A 25,750-nucleotide genomic window follows, 5' to 3' on the forward strand; every position below is an offset into this window, starting at 1 on the left:
CCATATCTTTTCTATGGACAAACATGTTCTAAACCCTAAATCTAAGTGTATTCTGCCAAACTAACTATGCTGTCTGTTCCCTGCTTTTTCTAGCTTGAAGTCCTCCCCCTACTTCACAAACTGGTTATTCTTCAGCCCACCTGTCACTACACTCAGAAACATCTAAAAGTCTTATCACTATGCTCCTATAGCGCACTGCTCCTTTACTGAAGGTGTTATTACGTTTTTTACGGCCTTCATGAAATTAAGAGTTTTTTCAGAGCAGGCTGGCTTGTTCATATCTGAGCCATGCAGGTTCTTTGTGTTGACAGACAGTAGATACACGTTTTCTGCAAGTATTTCATCTGAAGCTATTTCCATGATGCCGCCGTTAACATATCATTCCTTCCCCAAGCACTCAATCACATGAACAAAATAAACTTTCATGTAGTATGTATACTCTTTTTTTAAAAAAGGAAAACACAAGCATTCCTTTTGATATGTGAATTGAGTAATCACATCAATAATTGTTTATTCCAGAATTTTGTCCTTATGCTTTTGTTTTACTGCTTTCTTTTACTTCAAGTCAGCTAGAATCCTATAAGAAAATTTGTTTTCAGTTCAGTTTAACAGTGTTCTAGTATACCTTCCATTTTTCGTGGAATTAAATAGTTTTATTTTCTAATACTCTGTTCCATTGTTGCTTAAACTTTTTTCACTATAACCCACTTAAAGAGGACTTTTAGATATTTTTTTTCTTCCTAGTTTCTTCAGTGAAATTTTATTACCACAAATTTATTATATATCTGTTTATGTATATGTTTATCTGTGTTTTATATATAAATAATATATTTTTGCCTCTCAAAAACTGATTTTTTTCCATTTGGGGAGTAATATGTCCCAGTTAATACTGAATAGTCAAAAGAAAGTCTTCTCTAACTTCCCAATATAGCATAAATAAACACTGTAGTGTAAACATTATTCCTCAACACTCATTATAATGGGTGTTTCTAAAACACCTTTCTAAAACATTTGTCCAAATTCTCATGCAGGATAACTCTTTCAGGGCATCTCTAGAGCAGTAGTCAACAGTCATCAGTTTTTAAGTATGAAGTAAGAGAAAACTATTATTGTCATAGATTGCATTTTATATATTCTGCTTGACTCAGGCATTTCTCATATAGTTGTGCTCACCTTGTCTGTCAAGTTCTGACACTATTATTTTCTTTTTTGTAAATTTTAAACAGTTTCCTCTATGCTTATTAAAGATGTGATACTTGCTTATCAGATCATCCTCCCTGCTAATCCCAAATTTTAATTTTATTTTTGCACAATATTCTTTTATATTAAACAGAAGCATTCACATATATTTCTCTAAAGAGCTAAGAATAATCTATCCCCTAAGTATTGTCCTTCTATCTATCACAGAACATTTCCTGTTATAGGTCTCACAAATTATTTGCTTGTATCAATGGCAGAAGAAAATTGTAACTGAAAAGTGGGAAAAAAATGTGACAGCCAGTTGAATTTTCTGTGAAATTCTCCATTATTGTATTTTATGGAGAATATTCAAATATTATATTATCAGATACATATCTAAGACAAAAGAAATGAACAAGGCCTTTGGCCAATATGACATCCATTTAATAAGAGAAAGTGTTAGTCTCACAGTCATGTCTGACTCTTTGGGATCCCATGGCCTCTAGCCTGCTAGACTCCTCTGTTCATGGAATTATCCAGGCAAGAATACTGGAGTGGGTTGCCATTTCCTTCTCCAAAATAAGAGAAAAGTATCTCCTAGAGCTCAAATACTGTGAATAATACTTTGGGTTTGATATAAGCACATACTGCTTCCCAAATGACAACCATAAAATTAAAAGGGCTTTCTCCATTTTAAACATATTATTGCAATCTTATCATAGTCACCGACCTTGATAAAGTCACTGAGGTAGAGAAAGATACAGATTTTGAACTTTTGGTTTTATCCTATCAGCCCTTATCCCTTGAGGTGAGCTTAAAATGTAACAGTTTTTAGTTACATTCCATTGCCCCAATCTGAGATGTCATCAAATTGGTTGACCTGGAAATACATGTTTTATATTCATTCCTGTGCCAACAATGCACTGAAGTAACAGAAGATTACATTTACTGTTCTGTCTAACATATTCCTTTAAATTAGTGAAATAAAATTAATTGGAAGAAGTAACTTATCATTCCATTTTTACTCCCGAGGTCTGATTCATGGGCCTGGGAAAAGAACTGAGATGTCAAAAATGTAGAATTTTCTTTCAAATCAGTAATTTTGAATTTATATTCTGCTTGCTCTTCCTTTTTTAGTTGATTTCCTTCCAATTCACTTTCAGAGTACATCCCTACGTATGTCACTGACTGTGTAAACAGGTGGTCACTATTTTAGGATGATCATCACAAGGCAGGCATTCTGCAAGGTGCTTTTTGTTTGTTTCCTTAAATTCTGGTGCAAAATGGCACTGCTATTCACCTTAACGTTAGAAATATGCATAGATTTTTTTAAAGTTATAGATTTATAAAAGATCCAGATATTTTATCAACATTTTTAAAGTTTTTCTGGTTAAGTGAGACAAAATAAGCCCAATGGGAAATTAAAAAAATATATATATAGTGGGGAAAAAGCTTCTCTTGAGTTCAGTTCAGTCGCTCAGTTGTGTCCGACTCTTTGTGACCCCATGGTCTGCAGCACTCCAGGCTTCCCTGCCCAACACCAACTCCCGGAGCTTACTCAAAACTTATTTTGGATATACATTTTTAAATTGTTAGCACATCCTCAAAAGTGAAATTTTCTTATTGCCCAGTCTAGCATAAAATTTCCCTTAATACAATGGCATTTATTCTATTAAATTCTTTTGATGGTTAGAAGTGGTCTAGTCAATAAAAGAAGTGGAGTCTTATATTAAAAAAAACAGATATAAATCAGGAGTTAAAATGAAGCATATTATTCTGAGAAATCGAAACTCTATATCTACCAAGAATCTTTGTAGATAATAAAGAAGAAAGTTATTGACTTTTTTCAAACTTAAAATCTAAAGACTTGGAGACTGAAACTACCCTCCAACATGACAGGTGCGAACACTTTGATTTGGTTTGCCCAGAGGAAGCATTATTCTTGCTACTTTCATAAAGACTGATTGATTTTGACAAAATCTGTCTGTGCAGACTTGGATAAGTATGATACCGAAGAGTCGTAAAACCATTAGAGAAGACTGTAGGCTCAGAAGAACTCTCTATAAAAATGTTGAGGTAGAAGGAATGTGACAGTGAAAAAGAGACTATATTTTCTGTATATCCACATCATGAGTTATGATACCTACAGGGAATATTTCCAGGCCTGGGTTTCAGAATCCCAAGGAACGAATCCTTCTGAGATATCATAAACTGAATAGGGAGAAAACAAGCCAAAGAAATATTGCCTGCCTTTATTTATTTATTTTGTAGACTAAATCTAGATTAAAAATTACCAAAAAAGCCTCCTATCTTTGATTCTTTCATGGCTTGAGGGAAAATATTGTGCTATATAAGGGTTTTGCTTGCAAACTGGCCTCCCTGTGAAGGAGACAGTGGGACAGGAATCAGATCAGATCCATGCATGTGAAAAGCAGAGACAGAAGCAGGATTGTATTAAGAGAAAAATCTAACTGTACAGGATCAACAACAGTTTTGGCCAATTCCAGAAGGAGCTCTGGAATTGGCGCTGCATGTTTGAGTTATTCCAGATTGGGTCAAAATGAGAAGGTTTTTGCACTTGGCCATCAGTCAGTGGGCTACAGTGAGAAAGGTGTGACCCTTCTCTGTGCAAACTGAAATATTCTGGGAAGTGTCTGGCAGCTGAAGGACATCTTCTTACATCACTTTCAGAAGTCAGAATGTCTTTTCTTGAAGGGGAACCTGAGTAGTGCATCTCAGTCTCCAACACAAGCCAATATCTGTACTGTCTTCATTAGATTAAAAACTCCTTGTTTAACAGAATATAATAAAGCATATGTGTGTGTTAGTCACTCAATCATGTCTGACTCTTTGCGACCCCATGATGTGTAGCCTGCCAGGCTCCTCTGTCCTTAGAATTCTCCAGGCAAGAGTACTGGAGTGGGTAGCCAGTCCCTTCTGCAGGGTATCTTCCCAGCCCAGGGATTGAACCAATTGCAGGCAGATTGTTTACCATCTGAGCCACCAATTGTTCATTGCCTTCAAATAAAATAATCAGTTCCAGAGCTATGATTGTCCTGATCCAAGCTAATAATGATCTATTTCTATCTTTATACTCAGAGATGCGGTTCATATTTTCATTTTTATGTTTAATTCTCCTTAAGAGAATTCTCCTGGATATGGTTAGCTTTACATTTTTTCTATCTTTTAGTTCTTACAAAAATCCAACAAGATAGTTATTATTGTACTTATTTTACAGGTGAGAATACTGCAAAAAAGCTAAGAAACTTTTTCAGGTTCTTATACTTGGCATATGAGAGAATATGGATTTGAGTTTAGGACATTAATATACTGTCTGCTTGTGATCTTTGTTCAAGGAAGGAAGCTGTTATAATTGGTGCAGCATCATAAATTATTTTAATCGTATGATAGATTGGAGTCCAGAGATAAGCAGTAAGATAACTTGGAAACATTTTAGAATTCACTCTGAAACAGTTTACTTATTTGTATTATGGAAATTAAGAGCCATATCACAGAAACCCATGCCTTTAAGATTATTATTACATAGTACATCTGAATTTAAATACATCCAATGAGAGAATAAAAAGCTAGGTTATAGAAAATTGTCAGTGGTTCCCCTCATGTTATTCCTTTCTCTGCCTCAATCTAATCTGGAGTGGTACCAGAGGGGGGAAAAATTCCATAAAGGCAATGAAATTTGCATGAAATCCTGGGAAATACAATATTCAATGTACCCATAGCTATGAATTTCAGTATTTTGAGACATGGAGGTAATCATTTCAAAATAAATCTATAAACCTCCCAACATCTATCCCTGTCTTTTCCATTCTCCTGGTACTAAAACTGAGGAGAATTTCCATCAAAGTATTCAACACCCTCCTACATTCTCAGGGGCTATGCTCTTGGGACTGTGTTGCTTCTTTGTTCAGCATCTTCCACATTCTTCTTATTGAGCCTATTTCCATTAGTCTCTCTTTTATCACCCCCCCCCCCAAAAAAAAAGTGAATGAAGAAGTAAAAAATAACCACGTCCTACTATATCTGTTCTCTTGCTGCAATTCCTTCACGTCCCAATCTTCTAGGGGAAAAAGGTCAATACACATTATCTCATTGCTATCCTCATTTCTTACTGAGTTATTTAGTTAGCTAGCTATTCAGTTAAGCCAAGCTAATTTTTTTCCATTTTAGATTTTGCATTTTCTTTTGCTTAGTCTTCCACAGTAGTTTACTTATCCTCCAGTTCCCAGTTTACATAGCTTTCCCTTACAGGAAACTTTCCAGAGCCTCCCAGTACATAGGACGATACACTCAGAGTACTCACTCTCTCCCCTCACAATGTGCATGACAATTTTTTACTTTCTTATCTAACGGTGTGTTTATGGACTTAATGGCTGGCACTTTACTGTGCTGTTAGATTCATGACAATGAGGACCTCTCTGTTTCTTCCAGATCTGTGAGTCCAGTGCTCTGTGCATAATAGACACTTTATAAATATTCATTCAAGGATTGGATGAATGAAAGATAGAAGCGATCATAGCCATTCAACTAAATTTGGAAGTATATCAAGGCAACATATAATTAAGTAGAAAAACATATTGATAGATTTTCCTCCTTTTAAATGTGAAAGAGGGTCTACGGCCATACCACCCTGAACGCGCCCGATCTCGTCTGATCTCGGAAGCTAAGCAAGGTCGGGCCTGGTTAGTACTTGGATGGGAGACAGCCTGGGAATACCGGGTGCTGTAGGCTTAAAAAAAATAAAAATAAAAATAAAAATAAATGTGAAAGAGAATCTAACTCTTCAAGAAGAGACAGAAGTTATTATTTACTTTACCATCAGAAGCATTTGTAAATGTTGTCTTTTTGTTACTTGAGAAACAGTATTCTGATCATAACATTCTTACAAGGTTTAAATTTTTATCTTAGTATAGTACAGTTGAAAGAATATTAAACTTGTGGGACTCCTCTAGTAGTCCAGTAGCTAAGACTTCCTTCTAACACAGGGGACACAGGTTCTCTCCCTGGTCAAGAAGCTAAGACTCCACATGCTTCAGGGCCAAAACCCCAAAACAGAAAACAGAAAAAATATTGTAACAAATTCAATAAAGACTTTAAAATGGTCCATATCAAATTCTTAAAAAAAAAAAAAAAAGAATATTAAACTTTTAGTCTAAAAAATTCCCTTTTGTATTCTGTTATTTTATTCATTAGCTATGTTTTATTCATCAGCTATGTACTTATTTGCTTCTATCTGAGATGCTATGCCAGTGAAGTGGGAAAGTAATTTAGGCTAAAGTACTCTATAAACAGTTAAACACTTCTATAAATCATTGTTGGCAATTAAATTGCAAATTTAGAAACAGCAACCCTTAACCTAATTGATGGGGACTGAAAGTTGCTACCTGCTCTTTGTTCTTAAAATCAGAACTGTTGCTTTAATTATTCACCTAACCAGCATGTACTAAAATATGTAATATTCTCCAGGTGCTATGCTTGGTTCTAGATACACCCAAGCATTAGATATGTTCCCTAATACCAGTTTCTTAACTGCTCTTAAAAAGGACACAAATAAAAAAATAAAATACAATTTAAAAAATGAATTTAAAATTTTAAAAATAAAATTAAAAAAACAACAAATTGTTAAGTCTTTGTTATATTCAGTTAGTAAATGAATAAAATTGGAATAAAATTGGATGTTGAGTGCAGTTGCTAACAAAGTACTTCATGTCACTTAGATATAATCATTTATATACATGTATATATACATAGAAACTGATAGTTGTTTAGTACTTTTTAGTTTGAATTCTGCTTTTATGTATGTTATCTCTTTTTATCATCACAATAAAACTGTAAATAAGTTATTATAACAGAATTCCCTGGCTGTCCAGTGGTTAGGATGCTGTGGTTCTACTGTAGGGGGCACAGGATTGATCTCTGGTTGGGGAACAAGGATCCCTCAAGCTAAGTGACATGACCAAAAAAAATAAAAATAAAAAAAAGTTATCATCACTTTCATTTTACTGATGAGAGAACTGATATTATATAAGCTTAAACATATTGACCAACTTGTACAGCTAGTAAGTAGCAGAATTAATATTCCAACCCAGATGCAAATCTACATGATAATTAATGCATTAAGAAATGTACATTACCGCATACTATATTTATACATGCCTCAAATCTTACGTTTCATGTCAATCTACTTGCACTATCTAAATTTAACTTCATTAAAAAGTGATATAATCATCAAAATAATTACAAACTTTGTTCATTTATAAAGTAATGAGCATTGTGTGTGTTTTGTGCTTAGTTGTATCCGATGCTCTACAGCCCAATGGACTGTAGCCCACCAAGCTCCTCTGTCCATGGAATTTTCCAGTCAAGAATACTGAAGCAGGTTGCTATTTCCTACTCCAGAGGATCTTCCCAACCCAGAGATCAAACCCATGTCTCTTCATCTCCTGCATTGGAAGGAGGATTTTTTACCACTAGTTCCAAATAGCAAATATAAAGTAAAATTAATAGTCATCTCTCTTCAAAAGAATATGATTGCATCTAAAACAAAACAAGGTAATCTTATCTTTTTTGCCATAATTGGTTTTCTGTATATAGCACACAAAGCATGGTCTATCAGGCTGTACCGCAGGGTTAAGAGAGAGAATGGAAAAATATACCATTAGCCAAGCAGTCACATTTCAAATCTGGATTTTGAATTCTATATAAAATTGTTAATGATCCACACACAGCATGTAGGTTTGTCCGGTTATAATGGCAGACTTCATAAATGCTGAGTGTCAACATATGAAGATTTGAATGCAAGTCCTGAAACTTAAGCAGGGTTCTGTTGTTGCAGGTTAATTTTTAACTAGGCCTTCTGGGATTTCATACAAATTGAAACAGGCAGGAAATCTATTTAAAGAAGGCTTGAAGCAAAAGCTTACACTTAATACTAAACTATGCTTGAGTATATAGAGAGGAGAAATAAACAATAAAGGGATAAATACTCAAGAAATCCTTTTTTCCCTTTAAGGAAATCATGTTGGAACCAAAGAATATTTTCTCAGTGGAGCATTCTTCAAAAACATGACTGTGTAGACACAGAACCAATGTTACTTTTATCAAATAAAACCGAATGAACATAGATAAATAAAAATGTATATTTATATAATCATTTAAATGCTGAAAGCTAAATTACTCCATACTTTTTGATCCCATAACACTTTGTACATGCCTGTGTCAGCACTTTTCATATTGCATTGTATATAATTATTTGCATTTATACCTCTGCTATCTAACGTACATTCTAAAAGAGACAATGTGTTTTGTCCGCATTAATGCTTTAGTGTAGAATTGTGGTTTCTTCTCAATATATGTTAACTGAATTATTTTGGATCATGTAATTTTTCTTACTCTTGTATTAGAAAAATATAGCAATTAATAAAAATATGAAATACTTATTTTAAGTTTGGTTTGAAATCAGTCATATATGTTTTCATGCATTTATTTTTTCATCTATCAGTCAGTCAGTTCAGTCGCTCAGTCATGTCCAACTCTTTGCAACTCCATGAATCACAGTACGCAAGGCCTCCCTGTACATGACCAACTCCTGGAGTTCACTCAAACTCATGTCCATTGAGTTGGTGATGCCATCCAGCCATCTCATCCTCTGTCATCCCCTTTTCCTCCAGCTCCCAATCCCTCCCAGCATCAGGGTCATTTCCAATGAATCAACTCTTCGCATGAGGTGGCCAAAGTACTGGAGTTTCAGCTTTAGCATCAGTCCTTCCAATGAACACCCAGGACTGATCTCCTTTGGGATGGACTGGTTGGATCTCCTTGCAGTCCAAGGGACTCTCAAGAGACTTCTCCAACACCACAGTTCAAAAGCATCAATTCTTTGGCACTCAGCTTTCTTCACAGTCCAACTCTCACATCCATACATGACCACTGGAAAACCGTAGCCTTGACTAGATGGACCTTTGTTGGCAAAGTAATGTCTCTGTTTTTTAATATGCTGTCTAGGTTGCTCATAACTTTCCTTCCAAGGAGTAAGCGTCTTTTAATTTCATGGCTGCAATCACCATCTGAGGTGATTTTGGAGCTCAAAAAATTAAAGTCTGATACTGTTTCCACTGTTTCCCCATCCATTTCTCATGAAGTGATGGGACCAGATGCCATGATCTTAGATTTCTGAATGTTGAGCTTTAAGCCAACTTTTTCACTCTCCTCTTTCACTTTCATCAAGAGGCTTTTTAGTTCCTTTTCACTTTCTGCCATGAGTGTTGTCATCTGCATATCTGAGGTTATTGATATTTTACCCAGAAATCTTGATTCCAGCTTGTGCTTCCTCCAGCCTAGCTTTCCTCATGATGTACGGTGCATATAAGTTAAATAAGCAGGGTGACAATATATAGACCTGACGTACTCCTTTTCCTATTTGGAACCAGTCTGTTGTTCCGTGTCCAGTTCTAACTGTTGCTTCCTGACCTGCATACAGATTTCTCAAGAGGCAGGTCAGGTGGTCTGGTATTCCCATCTCTTGAAGAATTTTCCACAGTTTATTGTGATCCACACAGTCAAAGGCTTTGGCATAGTCAATAAAGCAGAAATAGATGTTTTTCTGGAACTCTCTTGCTTTTCTGATGATCCAGCAGATGTTGGCAATTTGATCTCTGGTTCCTCTGCCTTTTCTAAAACCAGCTATTCATGTATATTTACTGTCAAATTTGTGCTGAACAGCATTTTAGGGGCTGGGCCTGTAAATAAGGATAAGAGCATAGTGCTCTTTGATGTTATATCACTTGAACTATACTGGAAAAAAGTAGATGTTAAACAATAATTGCCTTTAAAAATCACTAGAGCAATAACCTCCAGTAATAAAGATACACTGCACAATCACACTATCTAGGAGAGCTTCTAGCCTGCCCTTCTGGAATTGACATTCTAATAGGTAACATACAGGTTTGAAAAAAGTTACACAAAGAAAAAATTTCAAATTTCATGAGTATTGTGGAAAAAAAAGTATAGGGAGTATGAAAGCGTATATGTAGAGGTACTACTTTGGCCACCTCATGTGAAGAGTTGACTCATTGGAAAAGACTCTGATGCTGGGAGGAATTGGGGGCAGGAGGAAAAGGGGACAACAGAGGATGAGATGGCTGGATGGTATCACTGACTCGATGGACGTGAGTCTGAGTGAACTCCGGGAGTCGGTGATGGACAGGGAGGCCTGGCGTGCTGCGATTCATGGGGTCGCAAAGAGTCGGACACGACTGAGCGACTGAACTGAACTGAACTGAATCTAATCTTTTGAGGCCAAGAAAGCAAATGACATTCAGTTCCCATCCATCACTCCTAAACTATAGGTCTAATAAGGTCAGAAATCCTCATGATGACTTTCACTTGTACTAAGTACAAGTCATGACAAAATCATTGCACTTTTTTCCCCTTAGGAAAAATGGTATTAGATACAGTACATCTTAATTTTAGTAAACTTAAGATTTCTTTTCATTCCAATTTAGCTGTTAAAACAGGGGGAGAAATGCTTCCTAGATGATGACATAATGATTTAGATTTGGAACTGACTGAAGAATCATCCCAAGTTGGACTTCAAGCTTGACAAGATTCTGATGGCAGCCTGCAAGATTCTAAGTAATTAATAATCGGTTCCACATTGTCAGCCATTTTTTTTTTTTGAAGGCATAAAAGACATGACTTTGAAATGTATTCATGGTTAGGAAGTTTAGCAAAATGGGTCATACCATAGACCCATTTGTTGAATTAAATTAAAATATATCTCAAAGTAAGTCTCAAAATTCAAGAGTATAAGATGTTACTGCTGCTGGCACTACTGTTACATTAGCTGTTAGAATTCTTTTTACACTTGGACAATTGTGAGTTCTCTCTTTCAAACCTTAAGGAAGTCTATAAACTAGACTTATTCTCTCCATTTTGTAGACAAGGACATTGAGTTTCAAGTAGACTAGATAATTTGCCAAAGTCACAGAGTTGCTAAGTTGTAAAACTAGAATTCAAGAGACTGTCTAATGTCAAGACTAGTGTTCATAACCAGAATTTTAGGCTGCTTCCAATGAAAGTAATTACAGGTTCTTTAGGATTTTACAGCTTGATGCAACTGATTCTGTCACTTGCCACACAGTCCTGGCAAAGTAACTCACCTCTTAGAGTCTGCAGGTGTAGAGAAAATCCTAGTGAAGGGAAGTGAATTGAAAGTTGCTTAGTCACGTCCAACTCTTTGTGACCCCATGCACTATAGCCTGCCAGGCTCCCCCTGTCCATGGAATTCTCTGGGCCAGAATACTGGAATGGGTAGCTGTTCCCTTCTCCAGGGGATCGGCCCAACCCAGGGATCACACCCAGGTCTCCTGCATTACAGGAGGCTTCTTTACCATCTGAGCCATTAGGGAAACCCAACAATACTGGAGTGGGTAGCCTATCCATTCTCCAGTGGATCTTCCTGACTCAGGAATCAAACCGGGGTCTCCTGCATTGCAGGTGGATTCTTTACCAGCTGAGCTATCACGGGAGCCTACTATATTAGATTTTGTGGCAATTGAAAGAGCTAATACACAGAAAGCACTTGGAACTGTATCTGGCATGTAGCAAAGAATCAATATGTTAGTTAATAACACTGCTACTGTTTTTTAATTTTATAATCAATATCTTCCTAGATTTATAACCATGGCTAAATGCCTACAGATCTGAGTGGAATTGAGATGCTCTCTCAAAAATTTATCTAGAACTTATTCATTGCCATTTGCTTAATTTTCAATAAATTTTCACAAGGCCCCAGACAGTCTTCTCACCTACTCTTATTTCAAAAGCCAATAGTAAGCCAAATATTTAAAAAAATAAAATAGTAAGCAATACATGTTAGAATATGTTCTCTGAAGATTTTTATCTGTACCATCTGTTTTGAAAATTTTATTTCTGTATGTCCTTGTGGTTACCTATTTTAAATACAGCACTGTGTACATGTCAACCAGAATTGATATGCATCATCTCTTTAAAATAAAAATTTAAAATATTAAGTGATCTACATTAAGTCTGTGGAAGATGTTATGCATTTGTGAATTATTCTTTAGCTCATGGGATTTGTGATTTCCAGTTGAGTGACAATCAAACAGAAAAATCATAAAGGCAAACTTGCTTACAAAAGTCAACAATATTTATGTAACTGATGAAACTTTGTTGAGCTGTGTTAATTCATTAGTTCTTCCTGTGAATGACATAATTTCAATGCACTAATATTGACCTTTAGTCTCTTCAGGACCAAGACTACCTGCAATTTTTAGTGATACCAAAAGTTGAATATAACATTTTTTAGGCATAAATATTTCTACTGAAATGTATGTCCCATTAATTAAAGGAAAATATGTCAATAATCCAGAGTTTCAAGGCGGAAGGAGATAGCCTTTGTTACTTTTTTTGAATTAATAAAAAAAATCCTTATTTGAAGGGACAAAGTAGAATCTGCTCACTGATATGTTCTTACCTTTCTGTATTTCTATTTTACCTTGATTTCTCTACCACTACCTCCTCTGTTTCTCCTATCAGCTTTAAAGTTTTCACTGCTCAAAAAGAAAAAAAGTACTGTATCTAGAAATTGTTTTGTACCATAGAGTTTAATGAAGAGCTTAATTAAATGAAAAGTGAAGCAATTCATAAGTAACCAATTTTGTAGTAATTTTATTTTACTGGCCTATGTTTACTTTTTATCTACAATGAATGGTAAGAAGAATCTAGATTTGATACTTTCACATTTTCAATAAAGTTAACAATTACCCTCATATAGAAACTCAAACACATTCTCTGTGTACCAGGAGAAATCATGTTTTTTTAAAAATCACAGCAGGATTGATTATAATAGCCTTAAACTAGAAAACACTCAAACATTCATCAATAGTAGAATGTGAAAATGCATGTGGCACAGACACACACAGAAAATAAAGTATATGAATAAATAGGTAGAAATGCGGTTGAATCTTCAAAAAGACAAAGGTGAATGAAAGAAGGTAGATACTATTACATGCATTCTGTTTATACACATTAAAAATAGACAAAAGTAAACTATATTACTTGGATGCTTATTTAGTTGCTAAATCTGCAATAGAAGACAGTAAGAAACTGTCAGAGGGGTTTATTGCTGGTGGAGGAAAGTAATCAGGGCTAGGAAGAAGCATGCAGGGGGCTTTCCTGATGATGCATTATATGCTGCGGTTATACTTACACTTACATTTACTCTATAATAATTTATTAAATTTTGCATTCATGTTAATCCCTGTCTATATATTACAGATTTTTTTCTTAAGGTTTAAAGGACATAATTTGGTCTTAATAAAAGACTTCAGAAACATTTGCAACCCTTCTTGTGAAACCAAAAACTGATTGCCAAGCTTCTTCCTCAGTGAAGCAGTAAAGCCAGTGCAAGTAATTGTAGTGAGCTATAACATTTGTAGAGAAGGATAACTAAATCCAACTAAAGTGAATAGGCCATGAATTCTCATCAGTCTATAAAACATAAGTGTAATTTGTATAAACTTGGATCTCATAAATAAGTAATGCAGCATTAAAAGGCAAAGCAAGATGAATACAGCAAGGGTTTGTGAAGCAAAAAGTAGTTGGTATTTCTTCTTAGGCAAATATTAAATAATTTAGATAGGTATATATTTTAAATGGGTAGGTGAAAAACACAACTCCAAATATATGACCCAACAAGCTGGGTATGTGTTGGTTACAGTTTTCCTCCTTGTGATCTTATACCTGGAAATATCCCTCATTATCATTTCCTGGTCTCACAGGTGATAAATACTTTGTCCTTTTCTAAATATAAGTTTCCTTAGCTTGGACTTTGGACGTGGGGTAGCTCCCCCCGGCCACCGCCCCTGACCTTGGAGGTGGGGTAACTCCTCTCGGTGGCCACCATGTCCAAGGTAAGGAGCAGTGGCTGCCCTTTGCTGGAGCAGCCATGAAGAGATACCCCGTGTCAAGGCAAGAGAAACCCAAGTAAGAGAGTAGGCGCTGAGACAGGGCATCAGAGGGCAGACAGACTGAAACTGCAATCACAGACAACTAGCTAATCTGATCACACGGACCACAGCTTGTCTAACTCAATGAAACTAAGCCATGATGTGTGGGGCCACCAAAGACAGACGGGGCATTGTGGAGAGGTCAGACAGAATGTGGTCCACTGGAGAAGGGAATGACAAACCACTACAGTATTCTTGGCTTGAGAACCGCATGAACAGTATGAAAAGGCCAAAAGATAGGACACTGAAAGATGAACTCCCCAGGTCGGTAGGTGCTCAATATGCTACTGGAGATCAGTGGAGAAATAACTCCAGAAAGAATGAAGGGATGGAGCCAAAGCAAAAACAACACCCAGTTGTGCATTTGACTGGTGATAGAAGCAAGGTCCAATGCTGTAAAGAGCAATATTGCATAGGAACCTGGAATATTAGGTCCATGAATCAAGGCAAATTAGAAGTGGTCAAACAGGAGATGGCAAGAGTGAACATTGACATTCTAGGACTCAGCAAACTAAGATGGACTGGAATGGGTGAATTTAACTCAGATGGCCATTATATCTACTACTGTGGGCAGGAATCCCTTAGAAGAAATGGAGTAGCCATCATGGTCAACAAAAGAGTCTGAAATGCAGTACTTAGATGCAATCTCAAAAACGAAAGAATGATCTCTGTTTGTTTCCAAGGCAAACCATTAAACATCATGGTAATCCAAGTCTATGCCCTGACCAGTAATGCTAAAGAAGCTGAAGTTGAACAGTTCCATGAAGACCTTATAGAACTAACACCCCCAAAAGATGTCCTTCTCATTATAGGGGACTGGGATGCAAAAGTAGGAAGTCAAGAAACACCTGGAGGAACAGGCAAATTTGGCCTTGGAGTACAGAATGAAGCAGGTCAAAGGCTAACAGAGTTTTGCCAAGAGAACACGCTAGTCATAGCAAACACCCTCTTCCAACAACAAAAGAGAAGACTCTATACATGGACATCACCAGATGGTCAACACTGGAATCAGATTGATTATATTCTTTGCAACCCAAAGATGGAGAAATTCTATACAGTCAGCAAAAACAAGACCCGGAGCTGACTGTGGCTCAGATCATGAACTCCTTATTGCCAAATTCAGACTGAAATTTAAGAAAATGGAGAAAACCACTAGACCATTCAGGTATGAGCTAAATCAAAACTCTTATGATTATACAGTGGAAGTGAGAAATAGATTTAAGGGACTAGATCTGATAGGGAGCCTGATGAACTATGGATGGACATTTGTCACATTGTACAGGAGACAGGGTGAAGGCCATCCCCAAGAAAAAGAAATGCAAAAAAGCAAAATGGCTGTCTGGGGAGGCCTTACAAATAGCTGTGAAAAGAAGAAAAGTGAAAAGCAAAGGAGAAAAGGAATGATATACCCATTTGAATGCAGAGTTCCAAAGAATAGCAAGGAGAAATAAGAAAGCCTCCCTTAGTGATCAGTGCAAAGAAATAGAGGAAATCAATAGAACAGGAAAGACTAGAGATCTCTTCAAGAAAATTAGAGATACCAAGGGAATATTTCATGCAAAGATAGGCTCAATAAAGGACAGAAACGGTATTGACCAAACAGAAGCAGAAGATATTAAGAAGAGGTGGCAAAAATACACAGAAGAACTGTACAAAAAAAGATCTTCATGACCCAGATAATCACGATGGTGTGATCACTCACCTAGAGCCAGACATCCTGGAATGTGAAGTCAAGTGGGCCTTAGAAAGCATCACTATGAACAAAACTAGTGGAGGTGATAGAATTCCAGTTGAGCTATTTCAAATCATGAAAGATGATGCTGTGAAAGTGTTGCACTCAGTTTGTCAGCAAATTTGGAAAACTCAGCAGTGGCCAAAACTGGAAAAGGTCAGTTTTCATTCCAGTCCCAAAGAAAGGCAATGCCAAAGAATGCTCAAACTACCGCAAAATTTCACTCATCTCACACGCTAGTATGCTCAAAATTCTCCAAGCCAGGCTTCAGCAATACGTGAACCATGAACTTTCAGCTGGTTCCAGCTGGTTTTAGACAAGGCCAAGGAACCAGAGATCAAATTGCTAACATCCGCTGGATCATGGAAAAAGCAAGAGAGTTCCAGAAAAACATCTATTTCTGCTTTATTGACACTTACTCCTTGGAAGGAAAGTTATACCCAACCTAGACAGCATATTAAGAAGCAGAGACATTAGTTTGTCAACAAAGGTCCATCTTCTCAAGGCTATGGTTTTTCTAGTAGTCATGTATGGATATGCAAGTTGGACAATAAAGAAAGCGGAGTGCAGAAGAATTGATGCTTTTGAACTGTGGTGTTGGAGAAGACACTTGAGAGTCCCTTGGACTGCAAGGAGATCCAATCAGTCCATCCTAAAGGAGATCAGTCCTGAGTGTTCATTGGAAAGACTGATGTTGAAGCTGAAACTCCAATACTTTGGCCACCTGATGTGAAGAGCTGACTCATTGGAAACGACCATGATGCTGGAAAAGATTGAGGGCAGCAGGAGAAGGGGACGATAGAGGATGAGATACTTGGATGGCATCACGGACTCAATGGACATGAGTTTGGGTGAACTCTGGGGCTTGGTGATGGACAGGGAGGCTTGGCGTGCTGTGGTTCATGGGATCGCAAAGTGTTGGACATGACTGAGTGACTGAACTGACTAACTAAATATAAGTTTCAATTGTTCTTTGCTTTAATACTGCTTTTTAAATCAGCCCTATACATATTATTTTACTTTTTGAAATTCTAAAAGTAGACAGATTTCCAAGATCAATGCTTTCTCTCTATTTATCAGTACAACTTATTTAGTTGTAGGCATGTGTGTGAGGTTAACCAAATAGGTATTTTAGATTGTGACATATATCATACTTCTCTTTCTATAACATTCATGAATCCTCAGTGGAAAAATATACTTTCAGCTCATTTTATTCCATTGCTGCTGCTGCTGCTGCTGTTAAGTTGCTTCAGTCATGTCCGACTCTGTGCGACCCCATGGACTGCAGCCTACCAGGCTTCTCCATCCATGGGATTCTCCAGGCAAGAACACTGGAGTGGGTTGCCATTTCCTTCTCCAATGCATGAAAGTGGAAAGTGAAAGTGAAGTCGCTCAGTCGTGTCCGACTCTTAGTGACCCCATGGACTGCAGCCTACCAGGCTCCTCCGTCCATGGGATTTTCCAGGCAATAGTACTGGAGTGGGGTGCCATTGCTTTCTCCTTTTATTCCATTAGGTCTAGTTGAATTTAGCACCTTCTAAGAGTGCTCCAATACCCAAATATTGAGCTGGGTAGTGCGATTTCTAAGATCAATATAACACAGTCTCTGCTTTCAAGAAATTTGAATAAGTGGAAAAATTCAATATACTTTAGTAAGCACCACCAAAAAGTTAAGCACCAAATAAGACGGACCATGAATGTGAGACATTTAGGACATAGGAAAGTTTAGAAAAAGCTTTTTATGGAGGAGATTATTGTTGATTAGAATTTTCAAGGATGAACTATCGAAATCAAAAATGAAGAAAGAAGAAACCAGGGCAAGGGGCATGAGCAGAGGCAAACAGACGTGGGAGAGTTCTGAGAACATACATCAGTAATCACATGCAGGACAGTATTCTTGGAGGTGAAGTTCTATGAGCAGTAATGGGAAGTGTGCCTTCTTTCCTGCATCGATGGACATTCACTATTGAACTATGCTTGTTAACACTGAACTGAATGCTTGTTAAGAGACATCTCAGCAGTTACACTGAGGATAATTATGAGGGTTTTTAAGATTACTGTTAGGATAATATACTAAGAGGTTGTAGCAATAGGTCAGATGACAAATAATGAGAGCCTGACTGTGATTGTTTGGGAGAGAGGGGAAATTTTGAGAACTGTTTGAAGCATGCAGAATTATCAAGATTGGGGACTGACTGGATATGGACAGCGAGGAAGAAAGAGAAGTCTGAGATGTCTCTCCAATTTGGCCTGGGAATAATGAACTGAAACACAGAATTCAGGAGAAGAAAACCTTACTGAGGAAGGTAAAAATAAGGTTTCAATCTTAAACATGTTGAATTTGAGGTACCCACAGGTCACTCAGTGGGTTTGTTTTACAGGCAAATGTCTATTTGAGGTGGTAGGATGAAGGAGTAGAAGAGGTTAAAGATATAGCTGTGGGAGATATCAGCGTCTAAGTGTAATTAAAATTGTGGGCTTTAGTGTCAGTGGGATTTCCCTTCAGAAAAATGTGTAGGATTAAAACAAATGAGTAGACACCTCCAATACCCAAAGTTTCTTTAGGAGGTGATGGTTATGTTTTCTACCTTGATTGTGGTGATGGTAACACAAGAGTATATGTATATTTCCCAACTCAAACTCCCCAAATTGTATACATTAATTATCTGTTCCTTTGTGTATACCTGTTATCCTCAGTAGAGATATGCAGGGGAAATGACTAATACAGTATTTACTTTGAAAAGGTTTATGAAGAAACAGATAAAGAAAGGCAAAAAGAACCAGATGTGCTTAAGCATGAAAACCGGGAGCAAACAGGTAGCAGAAATCTCATGAAGGAGAATGCGAGATCCATCTCAAATGCAACAGTGAAGTTATTCAGATAAAGATGACATTTAGCTATAAGGAGGTTGTTAGTTACTGTGGGGTTGAGGATGGATGTCATTCATTACGCATCTGGTATTATACAACTGTGAATATTTATATGCAGACACATGTATGCATGCATAAATATATCTATTATAATAGGTGACAGTAAGACTAAAAACTGGTGAAAGGATAGATTCCAAGTAAATATTGTAAAAATATATGCAAAACATTTTCTATTTATGAACTGCTAATTGAATACCTGAAAAATCACCAAGCTTCAAAAATATCTTGTAGAAATATCTTTACTACAAATATTTTAGATAGCAGCATTAAAATGGACATCATTAAGTTTTCAAACTGTGTGGGGTTCTTTTCTTTACTTGACTGAGTATAGTGTTCGCATTATATAGTTTGACTTGACAAGAGAACCCATAAAAATCCCCACTTGTGGCCCACTTAAAAAAGAAGTATTATAGTTTTAGGCACTGCTGAACATCATGCTGAGCTACAAAAAATAAATAAAACACCATAAAGCTCCCCACCTTCATTTCACTTTTAGATCACCACATAGAGATACAACAAATACATTAATCAAAGGCAGACCACTGAGATTCAGATATATTTTGTTAAATATTAAATTGTATAGTTGAAGGAAAGATCAATTTCTTTTTAAAAGTGACACTATTGCCACCCTTCTAAACACTGCAGTTTACTAATGATTTTATTTTTATTTATTTTATTTTTTTTTTTACTAATGATTTTAAAACTGCTTGAAGGGTTTGAAACTGAATCACTACCACTTCATCCCAGCTGAGATTTAGAATGCGAATCTCACAATAGGAATACATTTATGTTTCAGGTTAAATAAATTCAGCCTCTTTTCTTTTAGAACTGGAAGAACATTTTGTTGACTCGGACCTCTATTTCTGTTACTTAGAGCTAAAAGAAGTCAGTTCAGCATAAGAATTTCTACAAGGCATTAATTGGAATTTCTCTGGGAAGAGGCACACTCTGTATTGTATACAATGCTGAGAAGCTTTTTTAACCTTAACAGGCAATGTTGTTTCCAAGTAAGTCTTCTTTGCTGCCTCTGTGCAAGCATGTGTGCCCAGGGCTACTGTGAAAATGGACATGAAGAACTAAAAAATAATTCTAGCCCCTAAGAACTCAGTGAGATGCTATCATGAAGGCTAGACATCTTTGATATGAGCTCCAAAATTTATTTCAGGTGCCATCCCCTCAGTCTCCAGTGACCCAAAATATGCACACAGAGTGATGTGTTGAAGCACTGACAGCAGCGAAGTATTTCTAAGTGAAAATACACTCTCATTTCCCCTTGATAAGGTAGAGTTTATCAGAAGGTATAAGTACCATGATCTCCTACTTCCTAAGACCCAGGGTTCATAATGGGACCAAGCTCATCTACCTGATTCTTACACGTTAGATCCTTCCATTTTAAGAATAAATAGGATTTGGTCAATATACCCAAACACCAAACTTGTTTAAAATGACATAATCCCAACCACAGATCCAGCTTTACTCTTGAGTATTTACCCTATTTGGGCTTCCCTGGAGGCTCAGAGGGTAAAGAATCCACCTGCAATGCGGGAGACCCATGTTTGATCCATGTGTTGGGAAGATCCCCTGGAGGAGGGCATGGCAACCCACTCCAGTGTTCTTGCCTAGAGAATCCCCATGGACAGAGGAGCCTGGTGGGCTACAGTCCATAGGGTCACAAAGAGTCGGACATGACTGAGTGATTAACCACATACACATTTACACTATTTAACAGTAAGTAAACAGAATGGGAAAGACTAGAGATCTCTTCAAGAAAATTAGAGATACCAAGAGAACATTTCATGCAAAGATGGGCACAATAAAGGACAGAAATGGTATGGACCTAACAGAAGCAGAAGATATTAAGAAGAGACGGCAAGAATACACAGAAGAACTGTACAAAAAAGATCTTCAAGACCCAGATAATCACAATGGTGTTATCACTGGCCTAGAGCCAGACATCCTGGAATGTGAAGTCAAGTGGGCCTTAGAAAGCATCACTACAAACAAAGCTAGTGGAGGTGATGGAATTCCAGTTGAGCTATTTCAAATCCTGAAAGATGATGTTGTGAGTGTGCTGCACTCAATATGCCAGCAAATTTGGAAAACTCAGCAGTGGCCACAGGACTGGAAAAGGTCAGTTTTCATTCCAATCCCAAAGAAAGGCAATGCCAAAGAATGCTCAAACTACCACACAATTACACACATCTCACACGCTAGTAAAGTAATGCTCAAAATTCTCCAAGCCAGGCTTCAGCAATATGTGAACCATGAACTTCCTGATGTTCAAGCTGGTTTTAGAAAAGGCAGAGGAACCAGAAATCAAATTGCCAATATCTGCTGGATCATGGAAAAAGCAAGAGAGTTCCAGAAAAACATCTACTTCTGCTTTATTGACTATGCCAAAGCCTTTGACTGTGTGGATCACAATAAACTGTGGAAAATTCTGAAAGAGATGGGAATACCAGAACACCTGACCTGCCTCTTGAGAAACCTATATGCAGGTCAGGAAGCAACAGTTAGAACTGGACATGGAACAAGAGACTGGTTCCAAATAGGAAAAGGAGTACGTCAAGGCTGTATATTGTTACCCCGCTTATTTAACTTATATGCAGAGTACATCATGAGAAACGCTGGACCAGAAGAAGCACAAGCTGGAATCAAGATTGCTGGGAGAAATATCAATAAGCTCAGATATGCAGATGACACCACCCTTATGGCAGAAAGTGAAGAGGAACTAAAAAGCCTCTTGATGAAAGTGAAAGTGGAGAGGGAAAAAGTTGGCTTAAAGCTCAACATTCAGAAAACGAAGATCATGGCATATGGTCCCACCACTTCATGGGAAACAGATGGGGAAACAGTGGAAACAGTGTCAGACTTTATATTTTTGGGCTCCAAAATCACTGCAGATGGTGACTGCAGCCATGAAATTAAAAAACGCTTACTCCTTGGAAGGAAAGTTATGACCAACCTAGAAAGCATATTCAAAAGCAGAGACATTACTTTGCCAACAAAGGTTCATCTAGTCAAGGCTATGGTTTTTCCTTTGGTCATGTATGGATGTGAGAGTTGGAGTATGAAGAAGGCTGAGTGCCGAAGAATTGATGCCTTTGAACTGTGGTGTTGGAGAAGACTCTTGAGAGTCCCTTGGACTGCAAGGAGATCCAACCAGTCCATTCTGAAGGAGATCAACCCTGGGATTTCTTTGGAAGGAATGATGTTAAAGCTGAAACTCCAGTACTTTGGCCGCCTCATGTGAAGAGTTGACTCATTGGAAAAGACTCTGATGCTGGGAGGGATTGGGGGCAGGAGGAGAAGGGGACGACAGAGGATGAGATGGCTGGATGGCATCACTGACTTGATGGACGTGAGTCCGGGTGAATTCCCGGAGTTGGTGATGGACAGGGAGGCCTGGTGTGCTGCGATTCATGGGGTCACAAAGAGTCGGACTCAACTGAGAGACTAAACTGAACTGAACTGAACTGAAATACATGCATACATGTGTGTTCAGTCGCTAAGCTGTTTGACTCTTTGAAACCCCGTGGACTGTAGCCTGCTAGGCGCCTCTGGCCATGGGATTTCCCAGGCAAGAACATTGGAGTGGATTGCCATATCTTTCTCCAAAATACGTACAAACAGATTTTTAATATTTCTTCTCTGTTGCATAATCTCTCTCTCTCTTTTATCTTCTGCTGGCTATCTGTCCAGCCAAGAATTTGGGATCAACTGAGACTTCTTCAGGAGCTGGTATGAGGCCTCTTATATCTCAGCCCCACTCTGAAGATGACTTGCTGGCATGCTTGTGGTCCAGAATCAGATCATAGCTACAGATCTAGATTCTATCTCCACTGAAATATTACAAAAGGTTAGTAAGCAAAACATTACACTGACAAGTAAAGTCTTTTTATCAGTGGCTGTTTAATTAGGATTTCCTGATTTTCCTCACCTGGACTCAACATGTGCTAACTGATTTTCTAGAATTCCTCTAATTAAATCTTCTGTTATTGACAGACAATTGACTTATTCTCAAATTGCCTCCTCAGATCAATTGTGTCTTTTATCACATGTACATGGTATATTTATTTCCTTTTTCGAATCTTACTAATTTGTTAAATTACTGCAGATGATACATGAATGCAAATGATTCCCATGAATCCTGAGAGAATCCCCTAAGTCCTTTATGATGTTTTTCATTTCTTTGAATAAATAATCTGTATGGCATGTTTGACATTTCACATAGAGACACATAGTCTAATCTTACTGTGCAGATTAGTAAAGAATCTGCCTGCAATGTAGGAGACCCAGGTTTGATCCCTGGGTCGAGAAGATTCCCCTTGAGAAGGGAGTGGCTACCCACTCCAGTATTCTTGTCTGGAAAATTCCATGGACAGAGGAGCCTGGTAGGCTACAGTCCATGTGGTCACAAAGAATCAAACATGACTGAGTGACTAACAACACTTTTACTTTAGTCTATATGCATTTTGCCACATCTTTACTGCTACCAAATGCATTTGGGAATATGGAAAAGATTCTCACGTTTAAGTGTGGTGAATTCCATCTGTGTATAGTAAGTTCTACATTAAAAAAAAAAAAATCATCTTAGCCAGACTATTACTGAGTCATAAAAACCAGTGAAATAATGCGCTTGCAGCAGCATACATGGACCTCGGGCTCATCACACTAAGTGAGGTGAGGTGGAGAAAGACAAATGTGGTGTCACTTACAAGTGGGATCTAAAAAAAAAGGAACGATACAAATGCACTTATTTACCTAGAAGAAATAAAATATGGCTTCCAAAGAGGAAAGGTAAGAGGATAAATTAGGAATATGGGATTAACATGCACATATTGCTATATATAAAATAGATAACCAATAAGGGCCTACTATATAGCACATGGCACCCCACTCCAGTACTCTTGCCTGGAGAATCCCATGGACAGAGGAGCCTGGTGGGCTGCAATCCTTGGGGCCGCTAAGAGTCGGGCATGACTGAGCAACTTCACTTTCACTTTTCACTTTCATGCATTGGAGAAGGAAATGGCAACCCACTCCAGTGTTTTTGCCTCGAGAATCCCAGAGATGGGGGAGCCTGGTGGGCTGCTGTCTATGGGGTTGCACAAACTCGGACACAACTGAAGTGACTTAGCAGCAGCAGCAGCATATAGCATAGGGAACTATATTCAATATTTTGCAATAATCTATAAGGAAAAATATTACCTAACCCTGACCTCTGACCACCTCGTAGAGACAGACAACTGATCTAAGCTGTACCAATTTTTGAAACTTGAATGGACTGACACCGGTTGAAGCTGCTACCTTGATGGAAGTGTCCGTAATCTCCAGTTGCTGAGGTCTCCATGGACTGTGACCCATGGTGACCATTGTCAACATTAGGTCACAGCGGTGGGGATGGGAGAGAGGTTTACTGCTCCTTCAAGGCCAGAATCTGGCCAGTGGGTGGCCATGGCTAGGGCTCTGGAGTTCTGCAGGACACAGCCCTCAGTCTGTTCCCATACTCCCAACTCACCTGGCAGCCCCGTGGCCAGAGGACCCCAGGGAGAAAGCTATGACTTGCCTTTCACCGTACTCTCTGCCCCAGGACCACTGCCAGGCTGACAGAGCTGAGCAGGACCTTTAATTTGCACTAATGATTTCATGCTAAGGATCACATGCTGATAGTCATGGACTAATGGCTGAGAGCACATTCTGCCCTGTTACAAACATAATCTGGAAAAAAATGTGTGTATATGTATAATTGAATCACTTTGCTGCACAATTGAAACTAGCACGACATTGTAAATCAACTATACTTTAATTTTTTAAGTTTATTTTTAATACTCTGATGAAACTTTTGTTCTGTGTAATCCATAAATATTGCTTCGGGAGTATTACCAATTAATTAAGTTTAATACTACAATACTACCTTAATAAATAAAAAGTTCCTTCATTGAATTATTCATACATACTAAAACATTAGGGCTTCTCTTGTGGCTCAGATGGTAAAGAATCTGTCTACATTGCAGGGTTAGATCCTTGGGTCAGGAAGATGCCCTGGAGAAGGGAATGACTACCACTCCAGTAAGCTTGCCTGTTGAATTTCATGGACAGAGGAGCCTGGCTGGCTACAATTCATGGGGTCACAAAGAGTAGGACTCAACTGAGCAACTCACAACATATTAGAACAAAAATTCAAAGTTGGTAACTCAAATTGAATATAACTAAGCATACATATTTTGGGTCTTAGTGCATCTTAATAATTTTGAATAGCAGATAAAATTAAATTTTATACAGGAGGGATTAGATCTGATAGAGTGCCTAAAGAACTATGGATGCAGGTTCATGATATTGTATAGGAGGTGGTGAGTGATCTCCAAGAAAAAGAAATCAAAAAAGGCAAAATGGTTGTCTGAAGAAATCTTACAAATATCTGAGAAAAGGAGAGAAGCAAAAGGCAAAGGAGAAAAGAAAAGATATACCCATCTGAATGCAGAACTCCAAAGAATAGCAAAGAGAGATAAGAAAGGGTTCCTAAGTGAACAATGCAAAGAAATTTTCCCATTCTATGGAAAACTAGAGATGGGAAAGACTAGAGATCTCTTCAAGAAAATTAGAGATACCAAGGGAATACTTAATGCAAAGATGGGCACAATAAAGGACAGAAACAGTATGGACCTAACCAGAAGTGGAAGGTATTAAGAAGAGGTGGCAAGAATACACAGAACTACACACAAAAAAATGTTAATGACCCAGATAACCATATGCGGGCTTCCCTTTTAACTCAGTCGGTAAATATTCTGCCTGCAATGCAGGTCACTGGGTTCTATTCCTGGGTCAGGAAGATCCTCTGAAGAAGGAAATGGCAAAC

At 37.7% G+C, this 25,750-nt stretch overlaps 1 protein-coding gene and 1 non-coding gene across 9 annotated transcripts in view; one reads left to right on the forward strand and one right to left on the reverse strand.

Annotated features, from left to right (window-relative positions):
• PCDH15 (protocadherin related 15) overlaps nt 1-25,750 on the reverse strand; it is a 1,046,857-nt gene that overhangs the window by 265,055 nt on the left and 756,052 nt on the right. The window lies entirely within an intron of this gene.
• LOC113884709 lies at nt 5,810-5,928 on the forward strand. The gene has a single exon (XR_003508983.1). It is a non-coding gene; the product is annotated as a 5S ribosomal RNA (ribosomal RNA).

This window comes from Bos indicus x Bos taurus, chromosome 26 (assembly GCF_003369695.1).
Source record: "Bos indicus x Bos taurus breed Angus x Brahman F1 hybrid chromosome 26, Bos_hybrid_MaternalHap_v2.0, whole genome shotgun sequence".
Lineage (NCBI taxonomy): Eukaryota > Metazoa > Chordata > Mammalia > Artiodactyla > Bovidae > Bos > Bos indicus x Bos taurus.